Raw genomic sequence first — 16,798 nt, forward strand, 5'->3', positions numbered from 1 at the left:
ATGGGGCCCTGTCTTCATGGTCATGCATGTCCTTTACAAATGGAGCTGCCTTTGAAGAAAAGCAAGAGATCAGAGTAAGCCTTTCCATATACATTACTTCTGTTTCCTCTTGGTTCACTGTTCTTTGCAATGGTTAATTCCCAGAAGGGTCCCAGACGGATCCCAGACGTGAACTCTGCTCCCACTACTAAATGAGTCTGCAGCAAGGGAACTCACACCGCAGAACATTCCTCTTGACTTCCAAGCAGGGTCTCTCCCAAAGAGATGTCCTCGTACCATCTGCTCCAGAAAATCTCAAACCCATTCCATTAATCATGTCAGTCTCAGAGTTTTATTTTCTAACCCTGGTGAAATCTTAATTATCCTCTGGGTTCAAAGAATTTCTGAATGAATCAGCCCAAGGTTCCCATAGTAAGAGAGCATCACAGAGGCTACACTTAAAAACACAGCACCAAGCTCAGTGCCTAGAACATAGTAAACTCTCGAGAAGTATTCATTGAATGAATGATGGCACAGTTTTACAAATACAATGAATAGGGATCTTGTTTGTGCATTATGTTCATATTTTTCACCAAGCTCTGTACCAGTATAAATGCAAATGCTCCATATTTCCTGCTGTCTGTTTAAAGGGTTACGTTAGCCTTAAGCCTCCTGACATTTTATGGGCTATCATTAGCATTTTTGTTCATCCTATGGCAAATCTTGATTCTGCCCAAATCTGTTGATTTAGTCAGTGTATGCATTGTACAAGTCCAGTTGCACAAGCCAAGATCCCATCCTAAGTGTCTGTAACTGGGGTCCTTTTTTGTGTGTGTGTGCTCAAATGTAAATTTTAGATCAGGGTATGCCAAACTGACACAGTGAAAACTCATTGGCTTTCCAAATATTCTGAGATTTGCAACATAAAATTCAACCTAGAAAATAAATTTGTATAATCTCAGAAGCACTACTCTTGGAAGGTTATTTCCAAAGGTTCAGCAGAAAGTTTTAATTAGGTTCATTCATACAACTAAAAGATCATTCACATAAATTCACTAGTACTTTGATAACCAATGTACTAGAATAAGAGACAACGAACTAAGAAAAAGGTACAGCTGGCTGGTCAAATGGAGATCCTTTAGAGCAGTCTCCACCAGCACCACCCAGAAGGAGCAAGGAGGGCTCCTGTCACGTGACCAGCTCACTCTCCTTCTGCCTATCCACTGCCTCCTCCACTGCAATAGCATGTATTTGACCTTGAGGACACAAGCTAAATATTGGAAACTGTCTGATTCTTTCCAGAGGTGTCAGAACACTTAAAAAGCACACTCAGTGCTTTGAAAGCAAACATTCCAGCCGTGAACTAGGTTGTACTGCCGGCCCCTCCCAGCTCCCCTCAGTAGAGGGCCGCTGGTGCCCATGGGTGTCCGAGGCAGGCTCAGGTGTGCTCGCCTGAATCATTTCTGAATTAAAAAATAGAAGGATAGCCTTCACCACCACCACCTCCAACTATTTGACAAAAGTTTAGATTAAATTAAATTGAATGATCAGTTCAGGGTTAGCTTAGTTCACCCAAGTATGTTTCCACCTTGATCTCTACTTTGAATTTCTTAGCATTTCTTCCAAACTGGGCAGGAGCTCACCTACTATGATAATAACCAGGACCAACCTCAGCAACTTGGACTCAAGCTGGGCTGCAACAAATCCCAATCTTCCTTATACTTTGAATCACATCTTTGCCTTGTATTTGGAATCAAAGGTCTTATTCCCTGGCTGGAACACTGAAATTCACCAAGTAAATTTCTTCAATACCACTGCCCTTCCCTCCTCCCACTGCACAGAAGAAGACCAGAGCATGATACCTGTTAAACAGTTGTTGAGTGGAAAACACGTGATTCCCATGAGGAGGGTAGGGGAGGGGAGGAGAGGACGTGGATAACGTGATGGAGGTGGGGGGGGGGGTGGGCAGAAGAGCAGAAAGGGAAATTTGGGGAACAGAAAAGGGAGGAAAGGAAAAAAGGGAGACTTCTGGATCCCTGCCAGTAGAAAGGCAAGAGAATTCCATTCTGAGAAATTGAAGATATTTTATTGATTATATAACATAATTATATAAATACATGGAGATGTGTCTGTAGGTGTGAAAATACAACTTTACACACACACACACAGAGTTCTGTTTTATGATAACATAATCAAATATAATGTTCCTTAGTTAATATCTTATTATTTGAGTACATCATATACATCCTGTTCAATAGTCCATCTACACTTTAGTTAGCAAAAGTTGCCTGGTGATTTACTGTTCTGTTTCGTTTCTTAACCACAACCCAGTACTGACCACCTATTAGGACAAGCTTACCCCTTTGATTGCAGATATTTTTGTTGCTTCCCAAAAGGTATAAACTCTGCTATTTTGCTTACAAAAGCAAAGACTAGGGTTTCATTGTTTTTATAAAAGGGCTGAGATTTTTTAAAGTACCACCCTTTAAAGTTCTTCCACTGAGATCTCTTTGAAATGAACAGTAGTCCCACAGGTAGAAATTATAGAACAGAAGCAGAGGGAAGAAAGACAAATGGGCCAGCGATCATTATCAGCCATAAGTCACTCAAACTATAACTCTTCTGAATGAAATAAAGTTGGCAGGCAGAGGGGAAAACCTCTGGAACATGCTGCAGGATGCGGCACCATCTAAAGCTAGAGACATCTTTCTCTCTTACTCGAAACATGCCAGTCCGTGGTGAAGACCAGCGAAAGGCACTGCTCTGCCATGTCTGTAATCTCCAGGAATTACTCTAACCATAAAATGATTAATGAGCAATTTTCTGTGAAATCCAGGCAACTATCTGAGTCAAATCAGTTCAATGTCTTTGAAGCTTCATACTATTCACCAACTTTACATACTAATCCAACATGATTGAGGTTGTACCAGGCATCTAGTGTGTCTATTCAACCAATATTTATTGTGTGCTTATTGTGTAAGGAACAGTGCCAGGTAGCAGACACGCATGCAATTCTAGATCCCACTACTTCTTTTAAGAAAAAGTTTATAAACACTAGTCAATTCAACTCAATGAGAGAAATTTATAAATAAATAATTATGCAAAGACATGGAACTGATCTAGAAATGAAATTTCATGGAAACAAAAGAGCAAGCATGCTGCATTTGGGGAGTGTGGGATATGTGGGGTGGGCAGAGTCAAGTGTAAGGGCATGGGGATGAGTTGTGGCTGTGGTGTAGGTGGTAGCTGGACATGCGGATGCTTTTAATGTGCTATGCTCAAAACTTGCCGTTCATCCTGTTGAAAACAGAACACCCCTGTGGGCCTTGACGTGAGGAGCTTGTGTTTTAGACAGGAAGGACTATTAGCAGTGGGGGAGTCTGAGGGCAGGCAAGAGATGCTAACCATGAGTCTGGGGTTGTTGTGATGGCCCAGCAGAAAAGCAGTGATAACCAGCTTCAGAACTTTTGCTCTGAATGTCCTAAACATCCTGCACCAAGCTCCTCAGCAAGGCTGTCTTGAATCACGTCACACAGGGACAGGTATGATGCAGAATCTTTCTACTCAAAGTACAATCGATGGATAAAAACATCAGCAGCAGCTTGAAACCTGTTGGAATGCGGACTCTCAGTCCCCACCCCCAGAACTGCCGAATTAGAACCTGCATTTTAACAAGGCCCATGGGGAAACCGTGTTCGAATTATAGTCACAGAAGTACCAATGGAAAGGAAATATCTCAGGCCTTAGAAATAGAAGGGCCCTGGTTCTGTCATTTCTTGGAATTTCCATTTATTTCTCCATAAAATTAGGGGACATGTACTGACTGGCTGTAAGAGTTGTATGTGCAACTCACAAAAAAATACTTCATGAACCATGAAGTACATACATACTCAATAGATACAAGGTCATTTTGTCATTGTGATCATTTTGTTTCATAACAAAATTGCACACTTTATTTGTTTGTAAAAGGTCTTCTAAATGTAGAAGGGGTAAAAGGAACAAATTTGCAGATGAAACATCAAAACCTTAGTCACCAGGGTTGTCTAGTGTTAAGGGGAGGGGAGTAAAGGATATTATTTCCTTTAGACTATATTGCTAGATTTCCAAGCCTTTAATAATTCACAAAAACTACTTCTTCCCCTCTACTGAAACAAAGAAAAAGAGAAAGAATGACTGTGTTAAACGCTTCTCATTCAAGAAGCATAAAGAGCTTACCCTTACTGTATTTTTCCTGGTCAAGTAACCATTACTGTTGAAAGTGCACACAAATTCCAGCACTTAAATAGGTTTCTGGGAGAGGAGGTGGAGGACTGGAAGTAGAGTGGAAGCCTGCTTGTCAGGATCATCCTGCCTAGAAAGGAAATGGTCACCACCAGATGGCTACCTTTAGATTCCTGTAAGCGTTGGGTTTGTAAAGCTAGTTTTAAGGCCAGGCAAGTAAGCAGCTGGCCCAGTAGCCCATAAGGTATGGTCTGAGGGATTGCAAGTCTATTCCCTCCAGAGGATTTCCCCTCTCAAATGGTGCTGCCACCACAGACACATTATGAGACTCACATCTAGAGAAAAGATAACATTTCCATGTAGGAGACTTTTTAAAAATATAGGCTGTCACTTTCAACTTTCAGCTCAGAGGAGGTTTAGGTGCAACTTTCTTTGGTCCCACTGAATGCAGGCTCATTTGACACCAGACACTTCCACTAGGGCGCCAAAGTCCAGCTCCACTAAGATCCAAGTCATGTACCTGGAGTGTACTGATGGGAAAGTCTGTCCCATGTCTGCCCTGGCCCTCAAGGTTGGCCCCCTGGGTCTGTCTCTAAAACATGTTGGTGATAGCATTGCAAAAGCAACCGGTAACGGGAAGGGTCTGAGGATTATGGTGAAAATGATCATCAGAACAGACAAGCCCAGACTGAGGTAGTACCTTCTGCTTCTGCCCTGATCATCAAAGCTCTCAAAGAACCATCAAGAGACAGAAAGAAGGAAAAAAAATCAAGCACAGCAGAAATACCACTTTTGATGAAATTGTCCCCTTTGTCCAGCAGATGAAGCACCAATCTTTAGCTAGAGAACTCTCTGGAACCAGTAAAGAGATCCTGGGGACTGCCCAGTCTGCGGGCTGCAGTGTGGATGGCCACCACCCTCCTGACATCAGAGATGACATCAGCAGTGGCGCATTGGAATGCCTGGCTAGTTAAGAACCACAAAGGAAAATATTTCAATTAAAGATCATTTGACAACCAAACATAGACATGCTGTCAGCAGACTGGGTGAGAAGCAAAGGGCTTGAGAAGTACAGATTGTACAAAACAGTCAGAGGGATAGAAAGTACGGCATATGGAATATAGTCAATAATACTGTAATAACTGTGTATGGTGCCAAGCGGATACTGGAAATATTCAGGGGGAACCCTTTGTGAAGTATAGGATTATCTAACCACTATGCTGTGCACCTGAAACTGACACAAAATAATATTGAGTGTAAACTGTAATTTTAAAATGAAACATACATAAGCCATCTAGCACATTGCCACATGTTAATAAGTTTATTAGAGCAGGCAGTTTTTATTTAGCAGCTCTAAAGGAAAGAGACAGAAACCATTTGTTGATTTACTCATTCATTTGTTAATTCTTTTGCTAAATATTTATTAAGTGCCCAAATGTGCCAGACTCTCCCTCATAGTAAAAGGCCAAATAAGTCAAGAAGCTCTCTGTTCTTATGGAGAATATAACCTAGACGACTAGTCCTCAAATGTTTATCATCACATGCCCTACCCATAAAATTTGTTAAGCATGCATCCCCCACAGGTGTGTATATTTATTTATAAATTATTCACTATGCTACTATACTAAGATGGATAATATGATATAACAATATAAATATGTATATTAAATTTCTCTAAATAATCAAAAATAATAAAAATAGTCTGATATTTTTCTGGACCCCAATAGATTATCTTCTATAACCCTTGGCCTGTGGGCACCCACTTGGGAGATCTGCCCTTTAGAGTAATTTCTATGAGAGAACTTTTTGCAGGGGGACAATATTATTCAGAGTATATGATTGTTTCAATCACCTCCAGAATTTGGAAAAAAGAAATTATATGAGTTGTTCAGAATTGGAGACTCAATCTACTTTTTCTTTGTATGTCTAGTAACTTAAATTGCACCTAGAACATAGTAGATGTCTAGTAAATAATTACTGTATGGAATTGAGGGGGAAAGGGAAGAATGAAGAATGAAAGGAGAGAATGAGTATGTATTATAAAAAAGAATTATTTGCACAGTAAGAGAAAAATAGCTTTCTTGCCAGGAACAAATAATGAGTTACCTTGGTTATTAAAATAATAATAATAGTAATAATAATAAAACAAAATAAAATTCATATGTGAAAGAACCTATCTCCAGCTCACTTCCATTTGGCAGGCTGAAATATCTAATCATAAATCTCATCTCTAGAATTTCTGGGTGCAGTTTTACTGGGTTTCCTCTCTTTTTTAATGGACAATAAATTAATTTTACTATAAATAATCAAATAGTTTTTGAAATGCATTTACATGTAGGTTCCTTAAAATTATTTACCTTCTCCATAATTCACTGGAAGAGGAAATGGTGATAGACATAGTTACACAGTTACAAGCCCTCACAGCTGACACCTATAACCATTTCCTTTGTTTAAAATCAACCGTATTTTCTTTGTGGCAAATGACTTCTACTGATAGTTAGCAATACTAATATTTGTGTCATGTTATCAAAAAACACTTCCTAAGAGTCATGGTTGCAGTGTTATCAATAATATATTTATCTGTTACATCAAAGTTTTGGTGTAATAAACTTATCACCATTTCCACTAGTTTCCCCCTCGCTCACTGTTGATTTGGACAAAAGGTGCTTTGTAAAGTGTGTCCCCATTAGAAACAGTTCCTTCAGGTGCACAGACCAGTGCCAGGTTCTATGACCAGATTTGTCTGTTGAGTTCAGAGCTCCCTCATCAAGACTCTGCAGAGAAGAGCCTTCTATACTCTGAGAACTATGCAATAAAGATGCACTCTAGATTACCATATAGAAAGCTTCCTTATGGTGCCCTAATGCTCACAGATATGACAATCTGGCATGTAATAGCCTGTCGGGAATCCCCAGGTTACACTCTAGCAGCCTCCTCCAAAGGCTTGGGAATCCTGAGTGTTTAGGTTAGGATCACTGTTCACCCGGGGGCAGGGAGGCACTCCAGGGGAAAAGTCTATTTTCGCCTCAGCGTAACCTTAAGGGTCTCCAGAGTTCCAAAGTGGCGGAGGAGAAGGATTTTCCCAGGAACGCTTCTCCCCATCAAAAGTTAGGCCTCTCTCACAGTCTGAAATCTGAAATGGCCCCCAAATCTCCAAGGAAATTTTTACAGCAAGCATGCAACATTCTTTTTGATGAAGTGTGTATGTGTTTCGTGCATACACACACTTACATATATCTGTGTGTGCATATACATATGTATATACAAATATATGTGTGTATACACAAATACTTATCTTTGTGCATGCAAATGCATATGTATATATACACATGTATATTACTTGTACATAACATATATATGTACTATTTGTGCCAGATCATATATATGTATACACATTTTTCATTATAAAATATTTTATTACAAAATCATAAGCATGTAATTCTGTAACATAACAATATCACACTCAAGCACACCACATGACATTTTAACTGAAATTTTCAAATTAAAACTGTAAATTATTATACCCATATTATCACCTAACCAACCACACTCAAGCAGGCATTACTTCTGCCAAATCCTGTGTGTGTGTGTGTGTGTATTTATGACTGGTTTGTGCGACTTACAAAAACTGTATATGGTATATCTTATTATTCTCTTTTTTTTCTTAACTCTCACCCAGAGGATATGCTTTCATTGCTTTTCAGAGAGAGAGGAAGGGGAAGAGAGAAGAGATACAGAAACATTGATGCTAGAGAGAAACATCGCTTGGTTGCCTCCCATATGTGCACCAACTGAGGATCACCCTCCCCGCCCCCCAGAACGGGAATTGAACCCGCCACCTGTTGGTGCACAGGATGATGCTCCAACCAATGGAGCCACCCAGCCAGGGCCTAATTATTCACTTCTTTAAAAAAGGACATAGGGCTCACAGATCTCCAGTATATCTCAAAAGTCCCATTGGTGGCACTAGGGTGGGCCACATGCAAGTAAAATAACAAAATTCTTATTGTAGAATCGTATCATTTTTGTATGAGTGCCGCTGTAAATATCACTGAGCTCTGTGTTCACCCAGGACACCCCTACGCCCACGCACACAGCGGTGCTTCCCACCGTCCCGCGCACTGGCGCCCCCTCTCAGGAAGCGGGAGAGGAGAAGCTGCCCTTCCTCGCATGACCCACAGTGTGGCCCCCACGGTGTGAAGGGAGGGTAGTCCCCAGCGGTGCCTCTTTCATCACGAGAAGAAATCTGACCCTTCTTTCAGATGTGTGGAAAAGGTGAAAAAGTCTCTTTTTTTCTCTACCAAGTATTGGACTTAAATTCCTTCCCAACAACCCCCTGAAGGCCCCTGGGAGGCGTCTGGGCCATTATGAGAAGTGTTTGTAGAGCCCCTTCAGGGCCTCGGTGGACAGGCGGTGCAGACACAGACCGAACAATGAGAGCCAAGCTGCAGACATGCGGCAGGCCCCGTTTCCGTGGCATTCTGACAGTGCCTTTTCAACACGTGAGCATTATTTCTCTGAGCAGGAATCCCACGGTCCTGATTAGATTTTCCACATCCCACAGACCCCAGCACAGCCTCCCATCCCACCCCGAAGAGCTCGCGGCACTCCCAGGGCGAGCACGTTCTGTAAAAAGTTGACTTACAACGGCATCACGTTTTGTGTTCAAACACACGGGACAGCTGGATTTGCCTGCTGTCACAAACAAGCCTCACACTGCCTTCCGCTCTGGGTCCTGCACGACGTCAGCACAGCGTGCGGCTGGGGTAGCCAGAGCAGGTTTGGGCCGAAGGTGAAACGCGCTAAGGAAACCTCCACTCGAACAATCCCGGTAAAAATATTCTGATTAGTGAAGATAAGATGTACTTTCATTTTCCTGAGAGTTTTATCTTTAGAAATAGGCTGCATAATCTATAAGAAAGTCTTAGCTGAGTGTTTTGGGGTTGGTTGTTATTTTCAAACAGCATGTGCTGTGGCGTTTCCTTGGGGGAACACATTCCAATTTCTTAATGGGGTGTAATCAGTAACATGTTTGCTTCGGGCCTTATAATGACGATGCTGTTAACTGCATTCATCAAAAATCCTTTAAAACAGCTGTTTTCAACCAACTTTCGCTGTGAATATACTTTTGTGCGTTTAATGTACTTGGCAAGCCTTTTGAGCAAGCCCTTGCCTACTGTTTTATTTGTTTCCACTTATGAAAACATACGTTTACTGTGAAAATCAGATGCGTTTGTAAAGTTATCAAGGAACTCGGTAAGAAAAATGACCTTCTCCTGTCATCGTCAGCAATTGCCGAATCATCTCCATTGATGAAAATCTGCTTTGAGGGAACATGCATTTGGTTAACCATAAAATGACCAGCAGCTCTTTTTCAGGCAAAAACTGGGTGGATATATTTCTATAGTTCTGTGTCCTGAAGTTTAGAGATAGCAATAGATATAGGGAGAGAAAGAGAGAGACAGAGAGAGACAGAGACAGAGGAGAGAGACCACTCTGGACAAGGTCCAGGAGCAAAGATTTTCCACTAGGGCAGCTTGTACCCTGCTACTTGGGAGAATCCTGCCCAAAGTTGTCAACCAAGTCCTAATGCCTCTTTCATTTATCAGGCCTCTGCTCTGCAATGCAAGAATTATCCTCGATTCAGAGCCTTAGTAAGCACAGAACACCTTCCTTTTCTTGTAACATTATCCAGCCAGGAAATAGGCAGTGAGTACAAATGGTTGGTTGAAGTCTGGTCTTTGTTTTCTGTCTTCCTTGGTTGACAATGCTCGCTACAAAGAAGCAGGCCAAAATAAAACTGCCAACCACCAGGTTATGTAACACTGTAAAAGCGGGAAAAATTTCCTTGCTGCTTTATGCCCACCAAACCACCAAGGTAGAAAGATCATTGCTATATTGCAAATGTATTAGTTTATGTTGTTACAGATATTTTTAGTCATCAGGTCATGCAATTAAAAAGCAAGCAAGCAAACAACAGCAGGCTCTGTATCACCAGCGTTTATCTGTTCACCGCCTGGTGGGTGTTGGGGTGGTGGGAGTCCCTGTGTCCCAGTACCCTGAGAAGGCTCCAAAGCTGCTCTGCCTCCCTATGCTAATCTCTTCATTCCCTCAATGATGAAATTATTCCTTAATCTGCAGTCCCTCGGAAGGCAGATGCTTAAACAATCAGAGAAATGTAGTGCATTGTTGACGTTGCCTCTTCCATGAGTCCTAAGCAATAAATCTTCCAACTTTTCTTGTATTCAGTATGATAGTGAATGCCAAACCCCAGCTCAGCAGGAGTCCTATTTCCTGGGCCTTCAGAAGATAGAAAATATCACATTTCTATTTCACTCGACCCTTTCACTCTCTCTGTCATGCCTCGCCGCCTTTACAAGTCACCATTTCACTGTTGCAACAAAGCTTGCGGGGACTCTAACAGGTGAGGCCTCGAGCAAACAGAGCGAGCGAGACACATGGGCCCGGGAAGCGGGCAGAGGACCGCTCAGCTTATCTGCGCCCTATCTCGCCATTTCTTACCACAAGGCCTGCTCCATGACAGCCAAGTTGTCCCGAGGCAACGGCTCAGTAATAAGATACACAACAAATAATGGGGTTTTTTGCTGGAAAAATATATACTCAGGTAATTAAATTGTTAACATGATGGATGGCCTTATTTTATATTTGAATTCAAAGTGACTTTCTGTATCATTCAACCAAAATGGCTTGATGTTACAAAAAAAAAAGAACAAAAAGCAAAACACAACTCCAGAGAAATAGAAATATAGATTTTTGTTCATTTTAAAAACAAACATGGGTAGTTTTCACTGGGCTGGGTCATACCGTTTACCTGAAGTGCATGGAGCTGGTGTTCAAATTTCATATTCATTGTTTCTCATTCCTAATGTTTTGTGCCACATCCTAAAAGGTGAGGCTATAGAAAATTGTCCAGTGGGTGTGCCTTGTTTTATGCAAAAAGAGCAAAAACATGTTAGAGAGACCTATTGTTCAGAAGGTTCCAAAAGCAAGACCCTGGTGTCTGGGTTTAAAATGTTAATGAACATCCATTTTGCCCACGTGGAATCCCAAATGACAATATGTTTTGTGCCCAAGGCATGATTCTGACTAAATCAATAAACTACCTAAGTTTGATAAAAGTTTTACAAAATATCCAGGACATTTAGAGTAATTGTTAACATCTGTTCATTATTCAACAGTGTATGCAGTTTTAGAAGCCAGATAAATATATTTATTCATCAGCAGCCAGCATGTCACTGCTACCTCAGTGGTGACATAAAACAGTAAGACATTAGAACTTGCCTTAGTCTTGGGTTCAGAGAATACAAATGAACCATTGTAAAAAAAAAAAAAAAGTTCTGCTTTCTCCATTTTTACACTGCGAGAGAGACACACACAGAGAAAGGGGGGAGGAGAGAAAAAGAAAGGAAGCAAGTCAAAAAAAAAGTCTTGATAATTTACTTTGAATGGAAAACCTGGGGAATATGCAGGAAAAATAAATAAATAAGTAAAAGTATAAATCTTAGAGAAGGGATCTGAAGACATCAATCATTGCTGCAACATGAAGAGCATTTTTCTTGTTTATTCTCCAAAACACAATTCAATTTTGATTTCTTCTTTTATTTCGCAATATAAGAAAGTTATGTCTACACTGGAAGGGTAAAATAGGCTTTTGAAAAAATAACATTGAAAAGGTTGTCTCTATCAGAAGGAAATTAGTTCTTTGAGAATATCTGCCAATTTACAGCTGACTAGTAGCCAAGACTCGCTTCAAATTCATCGTTTAATAGTAACAAGAAAATATTAACCACAGCATACTCATGCTTACTGGGATCTTATGGGGGTGGGGAAGCATGTCAAGTGCTTTCTTGTGCGTTGTTGTTTTATATAACCTGGTGTGTGCGCATGTGTGTGTGTGTGTTCTAAGTGCCCTTCTAGTAGTCTCAGTGACCTCTAGTGATGCTAACAGATCTCACATAATGTGTTCCTTGAGTATCTGAAGCTGAGTTGATGATTAACTTTCAACTACTTGCATTGTACTCAATCATGATTGTGTAAAATTGACTGAATAAAGTCGCCTCGAGGTTTGCCTCTTTGATGAGGGAATAAATCTGACAATATGCCATCAACTTTAATACAGCTCACTAACATCAGACCTTAGAAACTGTGCACTTGGCCCATGAAAGGTGCAAAGATTCCAGAGAAAGGAGGTATAGTAGAAGAAAGTCATCAGTAAACATTGTTGCATTTTTCTGAAGTGTAGGTCTGTAAACTCACTACCCATGTGTGCACAGTCAATGTCACATGAAAGGCACTTAATAAGAGTTGGCTGAATTGAATAGTTAGAACAATATTATATGTGTATATAGTATCCAATATAATCTAAGAGATTAGTTGAAAACACTAAATTTCTCTAGGAGGACCAGAAGATTAGCAAGGTGAAGATGATAAAATTAACATTGATGCTATCCAGCTAATTAAAGCTGTAAAAGAAGCAAGAGTCTCTTCATGGATTATTCTGTTAACTAACCTGTAATTATATTGTCAATTGCATTAACTTCATTGCTCACTAATAGAGTAAGTTTCAAGGGAGGCAGCCAATGTTGGGATGGTTATTTATTTTTATGTCCTAATTAATCAGTACTGACACCAAACCACATCCTTCCTCTTTGCTCATTATTTAAATGAACCATTTATATGGATGAACCTCTTTGCTTTGTGCATTTCATTATCACATTAACATGCTTTCAAAACAAAAAGGGCTGTTTCTGCTTCAGCAAGTACTTTGAACAAACAGCCACTTGAGCTACTCCTGACAGGCTCCGCAGCCCTGTCTCCCTCTCGGCATTTATACTGGCCATTTGGAGTTTCAACATAATCAAATAATCGCGACTTGGATGTCAAAGGAATGATCCCCGATGAGTTTTGTAGTGCTAGGTCAAGGGTAGGAGGAGGACTGAGTGTAGCGAATGAAAGCAGGAATTCTAACTCTTCAACCAAGGTTGGGAAGCAACTTTTATTTAGCTAGTCATATCTTTGTGTCTCCTATCTGGAAACCTGAAAGTAAACCTTGTAACTGAGCAAAGTTAAAATCTATTGGAGTCCTCAGGTTGAAATACAATTTTAAAGTAACTTTGTGAGCCAGCCCCTGGAACATGAGTCCCCTCTAGTGAAGGCTCCCGGAGATGTGTTAACTATTTCAGGTAGCTGCACCTTTGTCCTCTGATGTGAGGTTCTGTTCTCAGACTACACCTTGAGGAACCAGCCTAACTCACATTAAGTATATCAACCCTGACACCACCCTAGAAAATAGTGTTGGGGAGAGCACAGATGCCTTAATTTGTCTTAATGAGAGGTCCTCCCACCCCAAATTTTCCCTTAGAAAAGAGGAAGCATGATATACTCAAATGTTAACAAAGTCTCTTTATATTATGGGGAACAAACTTTTGGGAAAACACACTAGCTAAAAAAAAACCCTGAAATCAAAAGTTGACTTGGATGTTTACAGATGTCACATAATGTAATCATTTTTAGGAAGAGGTAACAACATCGCCCTGGCTGGTGTAGCTCAGCAGATTGGGCATGGGCCTCCTAACCAAAGGATCGCTGGTTTGATTCCCAGTCAGGGCACATTCCTGGGTTGTGGGTCAGGTCCCCAGTAGGGGGGCATGAGAGACAACCACACATTGGTGTTTTCCTCCCTCTCTTTCTCCTTCCCTTCCCCTCTCTCAAGAAAGAAAGAGAGAGACTGATGATATACAATTTAATTTTAAATAAAAATGTGCCATGGAAATGGAATAAAGCAGTATTTCTAGATTCATAGATACTATAACCATTCTCTCACAATGGCCAGCAATCATTTTTTTAGTTCCTGGTTAGGTGACATCGGTATCCCTCTGTCTTTGGGGTCCCTTCCACTGAATGGGGCATGGACTCTACTTGGGTATGGTGGTGGCTTTCAGGTTCCATCCTGATGAAAAATCTTCCATTTGCAGAGTGCATCCAACAGACAAAATCATGACTTACACTCCATACTTTCATTTTCTTTTGGTGGTTTTCTCACATTTTCAATAGTTACCAGCCGCCTTCCTCCTGCATCTCCCTCCTCTGCGGTCTGGGAATCCATTATGCTGAATTCCACTTATTAAAAGGAAATCCTTCTGTGTACTTTACCTAAATCCTGCATCCTTCAGTTAAAGCTCATTTTGTATTATTCAAACGCCTGTGAACAGTAGTCCAACATCATCCTCTTTATGGGAAAAACCCGTGATTTGAAAATAGTCAATAAATCACTCTTTATCCTTCATTTCCCCACCTGGACAAGCCCCGCTCCCCAGGGCTTCCCCCACAGCACGCCGCCTCCAGTCCCTGTCGGGGCACAGCCGAGTTCCTGGGGGAATCAGTCACCTGCTAGGGCTCATGATAACGTTGCACGAGACCGTAATGATTATTAATTTCAAATAGTAAATACAATTGCAGTGAAACCTGGCTCAGGCCTTCCTCTGTTTCCTCAGGAAATTCTCGGATTTCTCCTCAGCTACCTCAGCCTACTCCAGAAATCCTCGATCCTTTTGTCAGTGACAGGGGCGGTCAGTTTATATTTAGGAAAAGTGGGCAAATGTCTGGTATGGAACAGATTAAAACCAAGGAAATCTGTTCCCTCGTAACTGAAGCCAAGATTTGTAACACTGAAAGGCAAGTTAATTAACCTATTTCGTGTGGTCATCATCCGAGCATCTATTATTGAAAGTGGGCTCAATTTCAAGCCTCTTGTGTACAAAATTTTCTGAAATACTTTTTGAAGCAGTGCATACCCAATGGCCCGATAAAAGTTTGCTTTGCTCTGTTTTGGGTGGAGATGACTATTCTGCATGTTTTGCCTCAGGCATTAGATTCTGCATCAAAACTAGAGTGTCCCCTTGAAGACCAGGTGTCCAAATCTGCACATTTTGATTGACTGCATCCTGCAAGGCAAAAACTCAAGAGCTTATATTTATTTCAACAGATTCCAATTTTTAAATTTACACTGTCATTTTTGTGTAGCAGGCATGAAACATGATGATGCTTATACTGGCCCACAACTGATAGGGTGTTTTGCACTTTAAAGAGATTGAATGGACAGAGGTTGACTCAGCACGTGTTTGCTGTGGAAGGATGGAATGCTTCGGTGTCCCTTCCTGAAACTCATGATTAAAGTTTGTCAATGTCCCCTTATTTTCTGTTTTCTGAAGAACATGCCAGAAGTCTACTGTGAGCTCTGCATTAACCTTAGAAAGTGCAGGCAAGACCCAGTATATCTCCCAGGTCCTCACGATCAGATTCAAATGAACATTAAGAAGGACCCTAAAGGGGGGATGGGATGGGATGGGATGGGATGGGATGGGATGGGGAAGGTAGAGGAGGGTTCAGAGGGGAGAAATGGTGACAGAAGAAGACCTGACTAGAAGTAATGAACACATAGTATAGTGTACAGGTGATGTGCTGTAGAACTGTACACCTGAAACTTGTAGAATTTTTTAATTGTACACCCAATGAATTCAATAAAAAGGAAAAAAAGAAGAAGGGTCCTAAGAAAGCTAATGGGGGCCACCGGTGACATGAGAGTAGGGTGTAAGAAGGGGAGCCCATTTCTGGCAGGGCCTCCTATACCCAGTGACCATTCTTGTCATCAGAGTTCCCCAGATCAGTCTGATAGGAGAGTGAAGATCTGAATTTAGGTACTGCAGAATGTTTGCAGGCTCCCAGGGAGTGGAAAAAAGATCTGGATCAAATTATATTCAATTCGGAGGCATGCGGGGCATTCTAATGATTTCCATTACCCCTGTGGTCATCTTGGGTGGTGCAGCTCATTAAGGTTCAATCACAAAAATTAGGACTCAGAGGATGTCAGACTCGAGAAAGACCCTACGTGGGCCACTGAAGCTCATTGAGAGGAAGTAACTTGGACAAGACCTCAAACCAGGCCACCTTATAACCAATAGTAGGTGCCTCCATGACTGTTAAACAGGTGGCTAATGCTTGTCTTCTAAACACCTATCCCAAGAGGAGTTCACTGGGAAAAGTGACAAAGTGCTCAAAGGTTCAGAGAGAAGAGCTGCCTGGCACGAACAGTGTTTGCTCGTCCAAGCCGCCATCAAACACTCTCCTGGGATTCCAGCGTAGGCTCTGAACTCAGTCCTACGCAACATCCATGTTTACCCCAGCAGTCCTTGCCTCTCGAGAGAATCACACCTTCCTCCTGCTCCACTTCCTTTTCCAGAGTCTCCTGTGTGCCCAAACTCTGCCCAGAGAGAACTTGATCTGTTTGGACAGGGCTCTCTGCGGTCCAGGTTTATGCCCACGTCTGTTTCTCTCACCACACCGTATTGGAGCCCGACCCACAAACATTCTCTTTCCTCTCCACCTGGCTCCGAAAGGTGCTTTCCAGTCTCTTCTTCCTAGCCTAGAAGGTTATTGTTGAAAGAGCTCAAATAATTTTTTTTTACTTTCAAATTGCATCCTATTTTAATGCCAGATATGTTCACATTAATATTGAGATTCATAATCAAACTGTGTTCCTGTGGATCCTCAGATACCATCAGGGAAAAGAAGTGGGAAC

The 16,798-nt window shown here is 41.3% G+C and overlaps 1 protein-coding gene across 7 annotated transcripts in view; it reads right to left on the bottom strand.

Annotated features, from left to right (window-relative positions):
• MECOM (MDS1 and EVI1 complex locus) overlaps positions 1-16,798 on the bottom strand; it is a 551,819-nt gene that overhangs the window by 181,136 nt on the left and 353,885 nt on the right. The gene's annotated exons all lie outside the window — the stretch shown is intronic.

The sequence above is a fragment of the Phyllostomus discolor genome, chromosome 2 (assembly GCF_004126475.2).
Source record: "Phyllostomus discolor isolate MPI-MPIP mPhyDis1 chromosome 2, mPhyDis1.pri.v3, whole genome shotgun sequence".
In the NCBI taxonomy this organism is placed as follows: domain Eukaryota; kingdom Metazoa; phylum Chordata; class Mammalia; order Chiroptera; family Phyllostomidae; genus Phyllostomus; species Phyllostomus discolor.